At 40.3% G+C, this 17,198-nt stretch overlaps 1 protein-coding gene across 15 annotated transcripts in view; it reads left to right on the top strand.

Moving 5' to 3' along the window:
- SORBS2 (sorbin and SH3 domain containing 2) overlaps positions 1-17,198 on the top strand; it is a 511,092-nt gene that overhangs the window by 273,151 nt on the left and 220,743 nt on the right. For 14 of the 15 annotated variants that reach the window (XM_043970499.1, XM_043970498.1, XM_043970501.1 and 11 more), the window contains one exon: positions 1,499-1,640. The exons of the other annotated variant lie outside the window; for it this stretch is intronic. The gene's annotated coding sequence lies outside the window, so the exon portion shown is untranslated. The remainder of the gene's footprint in view (positions 1-1,498; positions 1,641-17,198) is intronic. 15 annotated transcript variants of the gene reach the window in all.

Genomic DNA, 17,198 nt, shown 5'->3' with positions numbered 1-17,198 from the left:
GAGGTCAAATTTGAACTCATATCTTCCTGACTCCAGGGCCTGTGCTCTATCCACTGCACCACCTAGCTGCACCCTGAGCAAAATATTTTTAAAAGGTTGATTGTATTTGTAGAAAACACATGGACATTTCTATCACCATACTCCCATGCCCACTCCCAGTGGCCCCTCCCTTCCCTAGCCAATAATTGCAATACTAATTATCAGCCTTGTTTAGTTGCCAGTGATTTCAGTCCTCATTACCAAAGTCATTCTTAAGTGATGAAGAATAGGAATATCTAACAATCAGCTCCCCAGAATAAGACCTTTGAAAAACTCATGTTCAGTTTGGACCCACATCCCTTCACAGATTTTTTTTTGGTTACTCTGAGCATTTGTTTCACAGAGTAATGAGTTTAAAAGATTAAGGGCTTTCAGCCCTTAAGGGCTGTTAAAAATTCAGTGTTATTTTGTGCTTCCTTGGTGGAAAATAACTAATTTTCTTTCTTACGCATGTAGGGCGTTTCATAAAGCAATATGGGAAAATCGAGAGTTCAGAGGATGCATGGAATCTTCTGCCTTCCCATGGCCAGTGGACAGATTTATAGAGGATGCAGTTTGAATAGTCTTGTCGTGTGAAAGGAAAAACTACAAAAGTTTATGGGGCAATGACTGTTTGCATTCTTCATCTTTGCTGCCTGTGTCAGCCACTTCCGAGGTCTTGGTTTTCATTCCCTAAGACAGTCACTGGGAGGAAAACCTTAAACCTTTGTCTGTCATTTTCAGTGACCCAGCCGAAATTGCCTGTTCATTAGCCTGGGCAATCGGAAGCTGGGAATAAGAGTGTCTGTGGCATGTCACTGGAGGGTCCCCAGTCCCCCGCCAACAGATAAGAAATGTCAGCAGCTCAAGCCAGTAGCCTTCCAAAATAGCATAGTTAATGAAACTGGAAATTTAGCTGCATGCTGGAAATAAACTGCTATCTTCAGTCTTTTGGGAGACAGGGCTGTCAACAGACACCAGGAGCAGATAGATTGAAAGACTGAAACAAACAAACAAAACACCTTATAAATAAGCAAATGTATCTGAGCAGACACATCTTCTAGGTACCTTCAGTGCATCAGAGGAGGAACATCTTTAGCTGCAATAAAGTCAGGTAAATAATTCCAAAAGACATGATCTCGGAACATTTCTCAAAGGGTCCAAGGAAACAGATTTTTTTTTTTCTTCCCGATATTGCAGACAGTTTTCCTCAGTTTTTAAATTGAAAATCTGCACAATGAACCAAGTCATTGTGGGTTTCCTGAACTCCCTCTCTCTTTTTCCCCCCCTGCAAGGGTGGTGGTTCAGTATTGCATTTTCACTCTGATTGTAGACATATCGGGCTGCTGCCGCTGCTGCTGCTATTGCTGTTGCTGCTACTGCTCAAAATAACTCAGATGCCCTCGAAACAGAAGCCCCAGCCAACAGCTAAGATTCCTTTGCTCACTCCCCCATTCTTCTCTCATTCTCTTTGCTTCAGACTTCTTGGATTGGACTAAACCTTAAACGTTTGGAGTTCAAGACCTTCTGAAAAGGCTAAATAAACAATTTCTCCATGTGAGAAGTCACTGGCTCCTACTTCCTCTGCATTAGACCAACTATCAGAAAACCTCAGCTGCCTGGTAGGTGACATTTTGATTATTTAGCCTGCTCGTAATACATTCATAACTGAAATTCTTGAGAAACTTATTTATAGTAAAAAAAGAAAGAAAACAAACAAAACCTTGGGCTGCCACTGGTGGGTTTTGTTTTGTTGTTGTTGTTTTTTTAAGTTAAATCTTTTATTCTAGCATTTACAGAAAGCCTATGTATATTCTTATTGATCAATTGCATCTTCACTTAGTATTAACCTGTAATACTAACCTGCCCAGGTCTGGAAGTAATGGTGGAGAAATCCCAGTTTAGAAACTTGACTATGAGACCAGTAACCGGACTTCTCGGAGGCTATCATTGTGTTGTTTAGACCACTTATTTTTAACTTTCCAAGGGCACTGAAACAAAGGTAAAGGATTGAACCACCTGAGTCAAAGAGGTCTTTTTATAATTATTCCCCAGTGACAATGAAAGCATTATCCTAGGATCTATTTCTCTCTTCTGTTACTGTTTTGTTTATACCTGGCATAATTTGGATCTCCCCCCCACCCACCCCCTACCCCCTTTATTCTCTCTTCCTCATAGTTGTCTCTCATAGTTTGAGTTCAGGACTTCTATTACTTTTTAAACTGGATTCACCTGATCTGCACATCTGTTCCTCTGATATCATCATATGATTTTTCAGATGTCACTCTGACCTCTCTTTCCCCACCCACCCCCACCATATATTTGTGTTTTGACATTTTGCAAAGTTGTTTGATCTCCGGACTTGAACTTCAAACACAACCTTTTCTTTGACTGTGGATGTTGCTTTGCCCCTCTCTAGCTGAGATTATTTTAGGCAATTGTGATTTATTTGATAGTATTTCCTTTATCTGGATCACTTTGGTTTGTTGGTTTGTTGTTGTTGTTTTTGTGTTTGTGTTTTTTTTTTAAATAAATTTCATTTATTTTTTATTATTGGTGGCAAAATCAAATAGCTCAAAAAACAAAAACAAAAAAAAAGGTTGGGGAGTAACTTCTTTGCAGGGATCCACAACTTTACAGTTGTTTAGCATAGCCAATTGCTGCATCTTATTGTAGATTTCTTGAAACCAAGACCTAAAGAGTATACAGAAAACTTCTCTCTTGGATCACTTACTTTGGACTCCAAGGCTGCCCTGATTGCTGTGTGCCCTGTACTCTGTGCTCCACTGCCCACCACAGAGCTGACTATTCTAACTTGAGCATTGAAACTCTTGGAATTAAAGGCATATTTCAAAAGATTTTGTGGGTTATCACAGGCCACACGTCTAAAGAAAACATATACTTAAATGGACAGTGATGTTTTATGAAACAACCAAAAAACAGTTGTCTTCTTCTGGTGAAACTTTTTGGACTGTACATGGATTTCCTGAGTTGCATTTCCAGGATATAAGGGGAATAAAAGGAGTAAAAATACACATTTTAGAGTAGGCAGAGTGGTGTTTCCAAGGCATTTGTTTTTTATGTTCTTTTACAATTTTTTTCATCTTAAAGTACACTTGTTTGGAATGTACCATGGCAAAGCATATCTAATCTGTTCTTCGGAAACCCAAACTTTGGGTCTTCCTTAAAACTCCAGCCGAACCCTCTAGTCAACTTTTTTGTATTCAAAAGTCTCTGAATTTTGGGGGATGGAGTGACCTATTTGCCTCATAGGGGACTGTGGCTACTCTCAAACCCTGGGCTGACTGCTGTCTATCGGCTAACCTCTGTTCCTTAATAATGGACCAACTGCCTCACTCATAAGGAAGTGACTACAAGTTTTTAAAGGAGGCAGAGCTAAATGAAACTTTTGAGGAATAAGATGCGATTTTTAGCAGATTAAATCTGGATGGAATTTGGTTTTAGATAATCTGGATTAACAGTGGGAAATACAAGTGATGGTCAATATTTCTAATTTTATCCCTGCTAAATATTTGGCTTCCATCCACCCCTTTTCCCCTTGTAAGCTTACAATGTAAAGGAAATTTTAATCCATATGTTTCTGGAACATTTATAAACTCTCCTTCCATATGTTATTTTGATGATGTTTTTTACAATGCTCTAAGCTTTGGGAAGGCTTGAACAGGAGATTTTAGTGTTTTCATCTCTAGCACATCTAACCTGCTCCTCCTTCACTCTTTCCTTCTGATTGGTGACTCACTCTTCAAAGCATCTCTACTTCATTCCCCCCTTCCCTATGCCTTCTCAACAACCACAGTGCTAGAGATTACATCCCTCCCTCCACCCACATCCCCCAACTCCAATGCTGCTACCAGGATCAAATCCATTCTGCCTTTGTTCTTGGAAGGGATATGTCAATATCCTATGGTCCCACTTCCTATCCTTGCAACTCTCTAGACCAAAGTGCCTTTCCTTGGCCACCTGTCTCCTTTTCGGGTTGTTCTTCCTATTCGAATATAAATTCCTTGAGGACAGGGACCATGCTTCTTTGTTTATGTCTTTAGTGCTTAGCAAATAGTAAATGCTTAGCAAATGCTTTCTCACTCATTCATTTATTTTAGTCTAAGAACTGGATGGCATCTGTTTGGCCATAAGAGAGTGTATTTGAATTGTAAAAGCCTTCAGTCTCATCCCTAAGTCAAATGACCTGAGGGCAAATGGACTCTGATGGTGGTCCAGAGCCAGCCCATCCCCACACAAGCCATTTGTCTTCTGCTGTTCCCCTTCAGTCCCTTATTTCAGTTGGAGATATTGCACTATTTGAATGCAAAACTTGAAGGCAAACCTAGCCAAGGCCACTGGGTTTCACACAGGTTCCACATGAAAGCAGTATTTTACTCAGCCTTGCTCGAAACTTGGCTTCAGTCTCCCAAAAGTTGCATGAATGTCAGTGAGCCTGGATTTGAAACACAATCCTAAACTGGGTGACTTTTGGCTGGTTTGAGGCTTATTGTGCAAGAGCAGATTTGTGCAACAGGTAAATGCATTGGCTTTATGCTTTCTCCACTGATTTTGTTAAGAAGTATAAAATCCCCTAGTCCTTAGATTTTTTTTGCTGTTTGTCTTTTTTTCACAGCCAGGTTCAAGCCCAGCATTAATATTTATAGCTGAGCTCTCCTTAAACCCTAGCCAATAAGAGCTCACATTTGAAAGGCTGACACAACCTGAGCCATAGTGGTGTGAACATGTTGGTATAATTCAGTGGAAGGAAGGAAGTCCCAAGGGAGCAATGGAATGTCTTTCTTTGCTGAAATATACCTCTGTGCTCGCAAGGAACAAACAGTAACATTTTGTCCAGGTCTCTCCCCTTGACAGTATGCCTTTTGTTCATTCTCCAAAGGTGGTGTCAAATATATGGGTGGAAAAATAATAAACTTCCAGATTTTTTCCCCCGTGCTTAACTGATATGCTCCTAGGGAACATTGTAAGGACTGAATGGTTCTGTACTGTTACTTATAGCCTAATGTATTCAGAAAATAAAAGAGTACTCACTGTGGTCAGTGTTCGTTCAGTAAACTTTGGTGATCTGCAGCCAATGCTTGTGTCAATATTCAAACGGGGAAGGGAGGAACTGTAAGTTTTGTTTAACAAATCTCTACATTTGAAGCAACCCCCCCCCATAATAATAATAATAATAATCACCATCTGAGAATTCCCCTCCCAACTCGCACCTACATCTCCCACTCCCCCCCCCCAATCATGTCTCTTGACTGAACACAGAGCTATTTTTTTTTCCTGCTTCTATCCCTCAAGAGAAGCACAAATGACTGCACCAAGATAATTAGGATTACAGGAATAGTCAATAATCCCCACAGACTAATTGGCCAAAGGGGAGGTCTAAAATAACCAAGGTTGAGCCTAAACGATTCCCAGTGAGACAGTCATTGTTGTTTTTCTTTGTAAAATATTGGTACGTCAGGAACTGAAAATGAGAAATCAAACCTCACCAGTGAGATGAGGTGGGGTGGGGGTTGGGAAGGCAGCAGAGAAAGATCCACGATGAAGGAGAATTCAGTTCAGGAAAAGAAAATCTATAAACTCTCATTTTGATCTCATCAAAGGCTGAGCCACATGATATGAGGTTAAACTTAGGGATGTTCTACACGTAGTGCAATAATACAATTAGGTCCTTGAAGTCATTGCTAAGTTTAGAGAATACCATAGTTATGTTTTTCTTAATAAATCATAACTTTAATCAAGAAATCAAGTTTTTTAGTAAGTGATACATAAGACCCTTTGGGGAATCCAGAAAAGCAAAAAAAAAGTATTGTATGAGGGAGATTTGGTAGTCAGTTATTCAATTAATAACTCACTGCTACCTTCTTATTGGAATGGCTTGACTTTGTATCTTAATCTCTATTCTTTAATTTTTTTTTGAAGTTGCTCCTGGGGGCAGCTAGGATGGAACAGTGGATAAAGCACAGGCCCTGGATTCAGGAGGACCTGAGTTCAAATCCAGCCTCAGACACTTGACATTTACTAGCTCTGTGGCCCTAGGCAAGTCACTTAACCCTCATTGCCCTGTAATAATAATAATAATGATAAAATTAATTTTTTTAAAAAGTTGCTCCCAAGAAGAATAAAATCAGACAAAGCACTTTAAAGATATTATTTTAAAAGTCTTAATTTTCTTAAATAAATATAACCTAATGACTTCTAATCATGCCACATTATTAACAGGCATCGTGGGAAAAGTATTGACTCTGAGTTTAGAGGATCTATGTTTACTCACATTTCTATAGTGCCTACCATGTGCCATGCTCTGTGCTAAGAACTTTACAAATATCTCATTTGATCCTCATGATGACCCTGCAAGGTAGGCGCCATCATTATTTCTATTTTACAGTTGAGGAAACTGAGGCAAATGAGGTAGGTTATTTGCCCAGGGTCAATTGCTTCATCTATAAAATGAGAACTGGACCAGAGGGCCTCTAAGATCCCTTCCAGTTCTTTTTTTTTTTTTTTTTTAGCAAGGCAGTGGGGATTAAGTGACTTGCCCAGGGTCACACAGCTAGTAAGTGTTAAGGGTCTGAGGCCAGATTTGAACTCAGGTCCTCCTGAATCCAGGGCTGGTGCTCTATCCACTGCGCCACCTAGCTGCCCCCCCTTCCAGTTCTAAATATGTAATAATATAAGGGATGATAAGTATAACATGTGGATGGTATGAACAGATTTGGTCCCAAAAAATAGAAGTGGAGAACTAAAATGCAACGTCTACACATGGGAATGAATCCCCGGGTTGTAGCCAAAAAAAAAAATATCCTTTTGGTCCCAAAGTGAAGAGAAAGCATCCTTACTTGGGCTTTGTTTCTCACCTAAAAATTGGTGATCTAAGGCAACTTCTACCTAATTTAGGTTAATAGCATAAGAAAAACTGTTGTTGTTATTGCTCATATTCAACTTTTCATAAGTCCATTTGGGCTTTTCTTGGCAAAGATCCTGGAATGGTTTGCCATTTCCTTCTCCAGCTCATTTTACAGATGAGGAAACTGAGGCAAACAGGGTGAAGTGACTTGCCCAGGGTCACACAGCTAGTAAGTATCTGAGGCCAAATTTGAACTCAGGAAGCTGAGTCTTCTTCTCACCATGCCCAGCCCTCTATCCACTGCACCACCTAGCTGCCCTAGAATAACTATAACTCTAGAAAATGAAGCATCCAGCTCTCCTCAAAACAACGTGGTGTTCGTTTAATCCTACGGTAGAGTACTAAACCTCTCCGCAAAATCCTAATTACTGGAACTTTGGGGGCATAGCCTAAATATCTCTAAATAAAAGGTAGTATGTTTTACCCTTGGATGATATAACATTTTTGCATAAAAATTCAAGGTCATAGCCAACTAATGACGTGGGCCTCCATTTATCCAAAACTCAGGCTGTCCCAAACTTGGTACCTGAGTAGGTAACCAAGGTAAGAATTCTTCCCCCTTCCACAGAGCAAATCAGCTCTCTCCACTAACATTCCTGTCCCTGGGGGAGTGACAGTCCCGAATGACTCTCTAAATCACTTTTATGCCCATGAGGAAGTGTTGGAACCAATCAATAACACATGTAAGCTGGCTGCTAAAGTCAGAAGCTGGCAGGGCTGAAGAAGGATGCTCTTTTCTCTCTGCTTGGAGAGCTCACATCCCCCCACCGCCTACTGGTTAGAACCAGTCTCCTTTGTCCTAAGATAAAAGCAGCATAGATTTAGAACCCTTCATTTTTTACATGAGGAAACCAAGGAGGCCTGTAAAGGTTAAGTAACTTGCCCAAAACCCGATAGTAAAGTGGCCAATTCAGAATTGAAGCCCAGGTCCTCAGTCTCCAAATGGGGAGAGAGAGAGAGTGTGAGTGAGTGTGTGTATGTCTGTGTGTGTGTGTGTATCTGTATCTGTGTGTGTGTGTGTGTGTGTGTGTGTGTGTGTGTGTGTTCTCCAAAGGATCACAGTGACTCCTTTACCCCTCCCTCCCCAATATAGAAATAGCAGGGTGTGATTTAGTCAAAGAAGTCCCAAGACAGTTGTCTGAGAGGTGTTGATGAGATGAATACACATTAAAAGTCATGGCCCACAGCCCACTGAGTTATGAAAATATTTGCATATGCATTTCAGCTGAACATGGGTTTAGTAAACGGTGAATAATTTACATCAGAGGACATATAAAATGAACCTGAGAGATGACTGGGAAGTAGAACAAAAATTCCTTTTTAAATCCTTGAATGTGACCTTTCAAGGCCACATTTTCTCATTTTCAGTAATGTTTTTCTTTGTTTGGGGGATTTTCTGAGGTGGGAAAATGTGATATAAATTGAGCTGTGTAGAATTAACTTGTTTTCCTTGTCAGAAATTCATAGTGTTGCTGTCTAAATAACAAACCGGCCTACCTATATTCCTGGGTTCTCCTGCCTCCCCTACTTCAAAAGGAAATGAACTTCCATGGGATTAAATGTCAATTATTAATAAAATTGCTAGGTTTCAGTTGGTTGTGTTGCTGAAAGATTTCAAGTCTAGAACATAATCTTAAAAAAAAAAAAGTAAAAAACTAGATTGGGTTCTCAGATAGAAACAAAAACATTTTGTGGTGTTAATCACCAAACAAGCTGGCCCTCAGTTTCCTTCTGTTTAAAGGGTGGCAATTGGGCTGGATGAACTGTGAAGTCGGCCTGATGCCTGTCCCAGTAGCTGCCGCTTGTAAACCCGGGAGGGGGTGGGGCAAGTTTAGCTAGCAGTCTTGGGGCAGAGGATGAGAAAAAATACCAGGGGAAGTTGAACATAACAACTAAATAAATGTTTACTAAGAGCTTATTTTGTGCAAATCCACTGTACTCTTTCAAGGGCTTTTATTCTCCTGAAATCTCTTGTGCCTTCCCTGTTCCTCCTATTTTTCCTGTTAATGACCTGGATTGAAGTTAAGCCATTGTTTACCACCTCAACAACCAACCCTCTGCTGACCTAAAGAAAAAGTCAGTCTGCCCTGGTGGGTCTGTCTTTTTCTCTCTCTCTCTCTCTCCTCCTCTTAATGATCATGTAGGACATACAATTGAAGGCCGGGAATTAGAGACAGAAGACCACTTAGAGAGTCAATACTCTGATACAACCTAGGTGACCTTGGACAAGGTCACTTCCTTTCTTTGAGCTTCCGGTTTCTCATATCCACAATTAGGGGTTTAAACAAAAGCATCTTTCAACTCTTAATCTTAGGAACTGTATGGTAGTTTTAAACAAATCTCTTGCCTCTGTTATTGTGGATAGAGGAGGAGACCTGTTTTAACAAAAATAAAGCTTACCGGCTCCCCTGCTTCAAGTTCATTCTTATCTATAATTGGTACCCTAGCTTTTGGACAGTGACACTGACATTGACCGTTGAATTACCATATTTTGCTTTTATGATCTGTGGGCTGCATCAAGGATCATAAGCAATATTGAAATAACATTGTTATTATTCCAAGTTCGATAGGGTTTCTAAATTCACAAAAATGAGAAATAATCTATCAACCTTATTTATGAAAATTTTTATCTGGTTTTGCATGAAAAAATAACAATAAATGTTTAAATAGGGTTGGGATAAGTACCGAAGCTTTTGAGTCTTCATTTATGAAAACAATTTGAAATAGACTAGGTATCTCTTCATGTGTTTTTAGGGGGGATATGAGGGTTAAGTGACTTGCCCAGGGTCACACAGCTAGTAAGTGTCAAGTGTCTAAGGCCAGATTCGAACTCAGGTCCTCCTGAATCTAGGGTCAGTGCTTTATTCACTGCACCACCTCTTCATGTGTTTTAAAAGGCACAGTTAGAATGATAGTTTTTTGCCCATCATAAAATATTTTATGTTCTCTTTCTTCCCTCACATATACCACTTGTCCCCCAAAATAAATTCTGACCTAAACATCAAATGACAGATAAATATTGTATGTTATTAATATCAACAGGTAGTCACTCGCATAGAGTAGAGGTTGCAAGATGGGAAAGGGTAGGGCAGGAGCCCTCTACATTTTCCCAGTCTTTCTGCTACATACTTGACTCATTCACATCTATGTACAAGACTCTGAGGGCTCTCTACAGTAGGAAATACTTCTAGGTTGTTTCTTGCTTTCTTCCTGCAAAGGTTCATTTTCTTGGGGTGATCTCTATATTGTGTAGCATTTGAGAGATCATGCTACCTAGCTCTTAAGACTCTGTCTTACTCTTTAGCTTTGTGTGAGCTGATTCAGACTTTTCTGGCTCCAAGATGGTGGTTACTGCTTATGTGTGGTCAAAGATGCATGAAGTTGAAAACCGTGACCTCCCTCACCTTGGTGTTTTTTTTTTTTTTTGCTCCTTCACAGTTGATCTCATATATAGCTTGAACAATCAGCACAAATAGAGTTCTTTTCTTCCCTACTTCCTCCCCTCCCTGCCTCACTAAGAGGCAGAGGATTTTAACTCAAAGGACTCTTAAATAAAGTATTCCTTTTCATGTTTCCATGAAAAGATGTGAAAATATTCTGAAAAGTCACAATTAAAAAAAAAACAAAGAATGACTTTTTTAATTCCCTCATGGAAATAATAGGAATAACATAAAACTTCAATAATTATAAGGCCAAATGAAAACAGTGGTGAAGAAGAACATGATTTTTTTTTTTTAAATCTACGCAAGGAAATTCATTAGACAAACATTTTTGTCTATCAACCAATGTTTAAAAATTAAATTAAAAATTAAATAACTTTAATAAAACATTACCTAGAAATTAACTTCCAAAAATATCTTATAATCAAACTATAAGAATTTGAAGTATATTGGGTTATCTCCTTCCTTCCAAAAAAAAAAGAAATAATTAGTTGAAGTCCAGGAATCCAGACCCCACTCATACCTGCTTCTGGGTGTCATTCATATATGGCCCTACCCTGGAAGGCCCTTCACCTATTCAAACCTCCAACTTTAGCTGTCCCGCCAGGGCCAGGTGAAGCTCTCCTCACCTCCTCTTCCTTAATTTGGATCTTGTTGATCACTACCTTCTCCAAATGCCCCTGAAACCAGAAGAATATACAAAACAGTTCACTGCTGTTCATTTGTACAATCTACTGTTCTTTGAAGCCTGCCTGTTCTGTGTCCCCAGATTTATTTTTTTGGTTTTGTTTTGGTTTTTGCGGGGCAATGAGGGTCAAGTGACTTGCCCAGGGTCACACAGCTAGTAAGTGTAAGTGTCTGAAGCCGGATTTGAACTCAGGTCCTCCTGAATCCAGGGCCAGTTCTTTATCCACTGTGCCACCTAGCTGCCCCATCCCCAGATATATTTTAAGCTTCTTGAGGGAAGGGATCTTGTCCTATGAATCTTTTATATCCCACTATAGTGCTAAGCCATGAGAGGGCATTCAGTAAATACTGTGGACTAATGGTGAGTCCCTCACGGAAGTACCATCTTTTTCTTTCTTTCTCGATGCTGTCTTTCTTCATTAGTGAAGACAAATGAACTCAGAGTGCTTGGAAGTTCACATTGGCACTGTCTAATAATAAACCCACCAAATAAATAGCAATTCACTTGAAATAGAGGGAATATAGAACCTTCCTGTAAACAAATGAGAAGCAATGTTTTACCCAAGGTCCGACTGGTGCAGTGATGGATATAGAATCTGAGGGTGATCAGAATAATGTTCTTACAAAGGAGTCGGTATGAATTAGTCACTTTTACTGTAAAATGGTAGAACCAGATGAGACCTCATTAGGGCTTTTAATCAGACCCCCTCTTAGAACTTCAATGACCCACTCAAGGTCATAAGAAAGTAAGTGGGGTGGGGCAGCTAGGTGACACAGTGGATAAAGCACTGGCCCTGGATTCAGGAGGTCCTGAGTTCAAATCTGACCTCAGACCCTTGACTCTTACTAGCTGTGTGACCCTGGGCAAGTCACTTAGCCCTCATTGCCCCACCAAAACAAAACAAAATAAACAAACAAAAAAAGTGGGAGATCCAGGACTTGAAATCAGGCCCTTTAATTCCTAGTAAAGCACATTTTCAATACAATTCAACAAAGAGTTATTAAACACCTGCTGTATGTAGAGCAAGAGTTCTTAACTTGAGGAATCTGAAAATAGATTTCAGTATGTCCTTCAACTTAGAGAGGAAAGAAATTACATTTTATTCCAATATAATTGGCTTTCTTTGTAATGCTGTATGCTTTGTTTTATGTACTTAAAATATTATCTTGAGAAGAGCTTCATAGACTTCCTCAGACTGCCAAGGGGTGAAGGGGCCTAGGACACAAAAAAAAGGTTGTAAACATGTATTAAGTGCCTTCTATATGCCAGGCACTGTGCTAAAAACATTGGGGATACAAACAAAGGGCAAAAGACAAGCCCTGTTCTCTAGGACCTCGCAGTCTAATGGGAGAGACGAGATGCAAACAACTCTTTACAAATGAGCGGTATACAGCATAAATGGGAAATAATCAAGACAGGAAAAGCATTAGAATTAACAGGGGGATGAGGAAAGACTTCCTGTACAAGGTGATATTTTAGCTGGACCTTGAAGGAGGTGGAAATGCGAGATGAGGAGGGGGACCATTCCAGGCATGGGAGAAAGCCAGGGAAAATACTCCAAGTTGAGAGATAGAGGGTCTTCCTGGAGGAGCAGCAAAGAGGCCGCCTCACTGGGTCATAGAGTACGTGGGTTAAGAACTCCTCCTGCATGGGTAGAAGGGTTAGGGAAGAAGAGGTCCCTACCCCTCATGTGACCTGGAGATAACTACAATGCAAACTGGATTCCTAAAGATGAACAAGGGACTGAGGTGTATCACAAGGTGGTCTCTTTCTTGTGGTCCTTTACTTCCTAAAGATGGAAAGTTGTGTAGGCTGAAAAGGAAGGAGGCTGGTCTGGCAAGAGGGTTGCATTCGTTAGAGGTCTGAATATCCAATCAGTCTGAAAGGATAGGTTGGAACCAAATTGTGAAGAGTTTTAAATACCAGAGGAGTTTGTAGTTTATCTTAAGGAAAATGGAATGCTGCTAAAGTTGCTTGAGTCAGGGGAATGACATGGTCAGAACTGTATTTTAAGACTGTCAGTTTGACAGCCATATAGGGCAGTTAGGAGGCAGAAATGATAGAGCACAGGCTTTGGAGCCATGAAGACCTGAGTTCAAATCCAAATCCAGCCTCAGATCTAGCTGTATGACCCTGGGCATGTCACTTAACCCCGAATTGCCCCCCCCCCCCATTCCTCCACCCCCAAAGGAGAATTTGGTAGCTGTATAGAGGATGAGTTGAAAAAGAGAAAGACTGGAGGTACTTTGGAGCCTGCTCCAGCAGTAGCCCAGGAGAATGGTGATAGAGAAAGGCATGGACACAAAAGGAGATGAAGAGCAGGAGAAACCATCAGAGAAATTACTGAGGCAAAATCCACAACGTGGAAATTGTTTGAATATAAGATTGTGGGGCATAGGGAAGAGCCAAAGGTACTCCCAAGGCTTTGACTGTGAGAGAGTAGGTGAGTGATGACAGAGTGAGTTCAAAGGGTGGAGCCGGTGTGCAGGGAAAGATAATAAGGTTTGCCCCTCATCAGTTCTCCTTGATTACTCCCCAACCATATAGCAAGAATCCACATGTGACCTCATTCTTTAGCCATTACTGATCAGGAAAGATGGGTCATATCAATTGCAGGATATGAAAACAGAAGACAAATAGCTTTGGATTTCTAAAGATAAAGACACAGTCAGAAGGACTACAGGAGACAAACTGAGTTTTTAACCTAGGGTCAATGAGGTTTTGTTTTTTAATATGTTGGTAACAATATTTCAGTATTAACTAATTTCCTTGAAATCCTATGCATTTTACACAGATTAATTATCATTCTAAGAAGGGGTCCATAGGCTTCATCAGACTGCCAAAGGAATGCATGGTCCCCCCAAAAGCTTAAGGACCCCTGCCCTAGAGGATGGGACAAAGATCTCGGTTCTACCTGCCGACCCTTGGGTACCTCATACCACCTGTTTTCTGCTTTAGAAATGGGGGTTGATGGTACTTCAAAACCTTTGCCTCATTGCTATTCTGTCCCAAGACTGTTGATTATGAGAAGGAAAAACCTGCAAAGGCCTGATTGCATAAAATGCATAGCTACACATTCAGTTTCAAAGTCTCATATCATAAACTTGATGATGGAAGTATTTTTTAAAAATAAAAAGTTTAAAGTCAGGTAAACTTGGCTCTTCTGACAGCAGTTTTAAATTCCATTCTTCTTAATCCATCAGTCGGCAAATATACTACCATGCAAAGATTGCAAAATGCTTCTCCTGGGGGCAGCTAGATGTCACAGTGGATAAAGCATGGGCCCTGAATTCAGGAGGACCTGAGTTCAAATCTGACCTCAGACACTTGATACTTACTAGCTGTGTGACCTTGGGCAAGTCACTTAACCCTCACTGCCCCTCACCAAAAAAAAAAAAAAAGAGTGCTTCTCCATTGTCACCTGGTACCAAAATGAATTAATCCTAATTTGTTTCTTTCCTAATCTATATATGATTATTATTCTTAGATTAAAAAAGGCAGAGCTGAGCTATGATCCTCAATTCATTCAGGGAATTTTTTTTAAAAGGATGGAATTGTTGGGGTTTGTGTGTTATTTTTTTGTGTGTGTGGTACAGTTCATTGTGGTTCATTGAAGCATCACTAAATTTAAGTCAAATGGAATTTCATTCAATTGCTATGACCTCAAAGATGAAATCCTCAATATCACACTTCAGCAATCCTTCAGCATTCCTTTCATTAGACATCCTTGTTTCTCATGCATCTTAAGGGCCCAGGCTCTGTAATGAAATGTCTCCTGGGTTTGGAATTCAGTGAGATTATCCAAGCGGTCAGACAACAAGGTTAGGAAGTGTGAGAACCACTATGGGGTGACCTGTCAGATAACCTCTGACCCTTGTCAGCAGATGAGGCTTCAGGAAGAAGGAGGATGGAGGTGATTTCTCTTTAAGAAGACAAATTAAGTACTTCTGTGGACACTCATTTGTTAAGAGCAAGTGAACTGCTGGGACATCTTCTGTCTACTGAGCAGTATATAATTATGGGAACGTGCAATCTGACCCATTAATAGGATCACTGACTTCCCATTGATTGTAGGGATATCACAGGACTTTTTTTGTGAGAAGTCTTTTGGAGGGGTAGGGTTTCTTAAATGGGCAATGTGAGCCAAATATGGCTTTGGAGAAACACTGTTTTGTGAGCCTTGGGCAAAGATTTTAAAAATAAACATTCAGGAAGCTTAACAGGAGGACATTGTAAGAACATTTCACTGTATAAAGGCATTACTGAGCCTCAGCCATGAATCTGAGTGCTTGGACATATTTGCAGTTATTTGCTTTGGGGTGTCTAGGGAATGAGTGTAAGAAAATGAAAAAAAAAAGTTCTCTCCCAGACTTTGAAATGTATTTCAAAGGAATATATAATTTCATCGTAAAAAAGATAAATTTGCTTTACTGACCTGTACAAATATTTTGGAATCTTGCATTGGTGGCAAGTAGCATGCTAAGAATTCTAGCCAGTTCTTTTTATTATTTAATTATGAGAGTAACTTGGAATAATGTGCCTTGTATTTGAGGGAGTACTGCTTCAAGAATGAGTATTCATTCTTGATCTTATTGGAGGCACAGGAGGTGAAGAAGACAGAAAGGATGAATTTAGAACAGAGTAGAAAGAGTCCTGGATTTGGAACCAAAGGACATGTGTTCAAATCCTGACTCTGCTAATTTTCTCCTACTATTCCCAGACAGATTTAGAATATCCATCAACCAACCAAGAATTTATTAAGCATCTATTTAGTGCCCCAGTTCCCTCCTGCCACTTCCAGACAGATATCAATCAAACAAGAATTTATTAAGTGCCTTTTAAATACCCCAATTCCCTTCTGCCCCCCTGAACTGCGAAAGATTTAAAATATCAATCAAGAATTTATTAAGTGTCTATTAAGTGTCCCTCCCACCACTCCAAGACAGACTCAGTATCAATCATTCAAGAACTTTTATAAGCACCTGATATATGTCAGGCTTTGTGCTAGATGCTAGGGGAGGGACACAAAAAGAATAGAATTCTTTATTTTCTTGGGACCAAAAAGGACGGGAGTTACTTCTCCTTGCCCAGTGCCTGACATGTTGATCCAGATGCAGAGGTACCAAACACTTCAGAGCTGGACATCCTTGGAGACTTTTTTTTTTTTGGTCAGGGCAATGGGGGTTAAGTGACTTGCCCAGGGTCACACAGCTAATAAGTGTCAAGTGTCTGAGGCCGGATTTGAACTCAGGTACTCCTGAATCCAGAGCCGGTGCTTTATCCACTGCACCACCTAGCTGCCCCGGAGACTATGTTTTTAATTCAGTAAGCACACAGGAGCCTCATTCTCCAAAACTTCTGGGCATACTTCAACAAGGCAAATCAGATGATGGGATTCTACATATAAAGTTGGAAGGGATCTCAGATGCCATCTGACCCAACCCACTTATTTTGAAAGTGAGAAAAGGAGGCCTGGAGAGGTCAGATGACTTGGCCAAGATCATACAGGTCATAAGGGAAAGAGGCAGGATTTGAACCCCAATCTTTCCAATGCTGGTTGACAGATACCAAAGCCTAATTGCTTCCAGGCAGGGGCAGTGGTCCAGCTGCACCACCTGTGAGACTGCTTCTAGGCCTTTTCGTGCCTGAACCCTTGCCAAAGCCACTGGCAGTTGCTGATTGGTGGGTGTAGCCCCATCGGAGCCAAGTGCAAGTCTATTTACATCTAGTCCCATGCCTGCACTCAAGTCCCGACTCCTCTGTTTGGAAGATGCCCCTGATATCAGCTGTGCAAAGTCCTAAGCCACTGACAGTTTTTTAACACAGCTGCAGCCACAACTTAGTAAACAAGGGCTTGATAAGAATTCTTTCCTCTCCTCCATGGCCTCTGATTCATATCCTTGTATTTTTAATGTAGAGACAGTAACATGTTTGGGGTTTGAGGGTTTGTTTGTTTTTTTAAGTATTTTAGGCAATTCAAAATAACATCTTCACAGAAACAAAGAGGAAGAATATTTATTTCTTTTAATCACACGTTTTTCTTCCTAAGTATGTTTGCAAAGTAATTGGGGGCAGCAGCTTAGCTCCTACTGACCCTTTACTCTTCTGTGGATCAGTCATAATATTA

The sequence above is a fragment of the Dromiciops gliroides genome, chromosome 6 (assembly GCF_019393635.1).
Source record: "Dromiciops gliroides isolate mDroGli1 chromosome 6, mDroGli1.pri, whole genome shotgun sequence".
Taxonomy (NCBI): Eukaryota; Metazoa; Chordata; class Mammalia; order Microbiotheria; family Microbiotheriidae; genus Dromiciops; species Dromiciops gliroides.
Note: the sequence above shows the minus strand (reverse complement) of the source record. Positions and strands in the feature narration are given on the sequence as shown.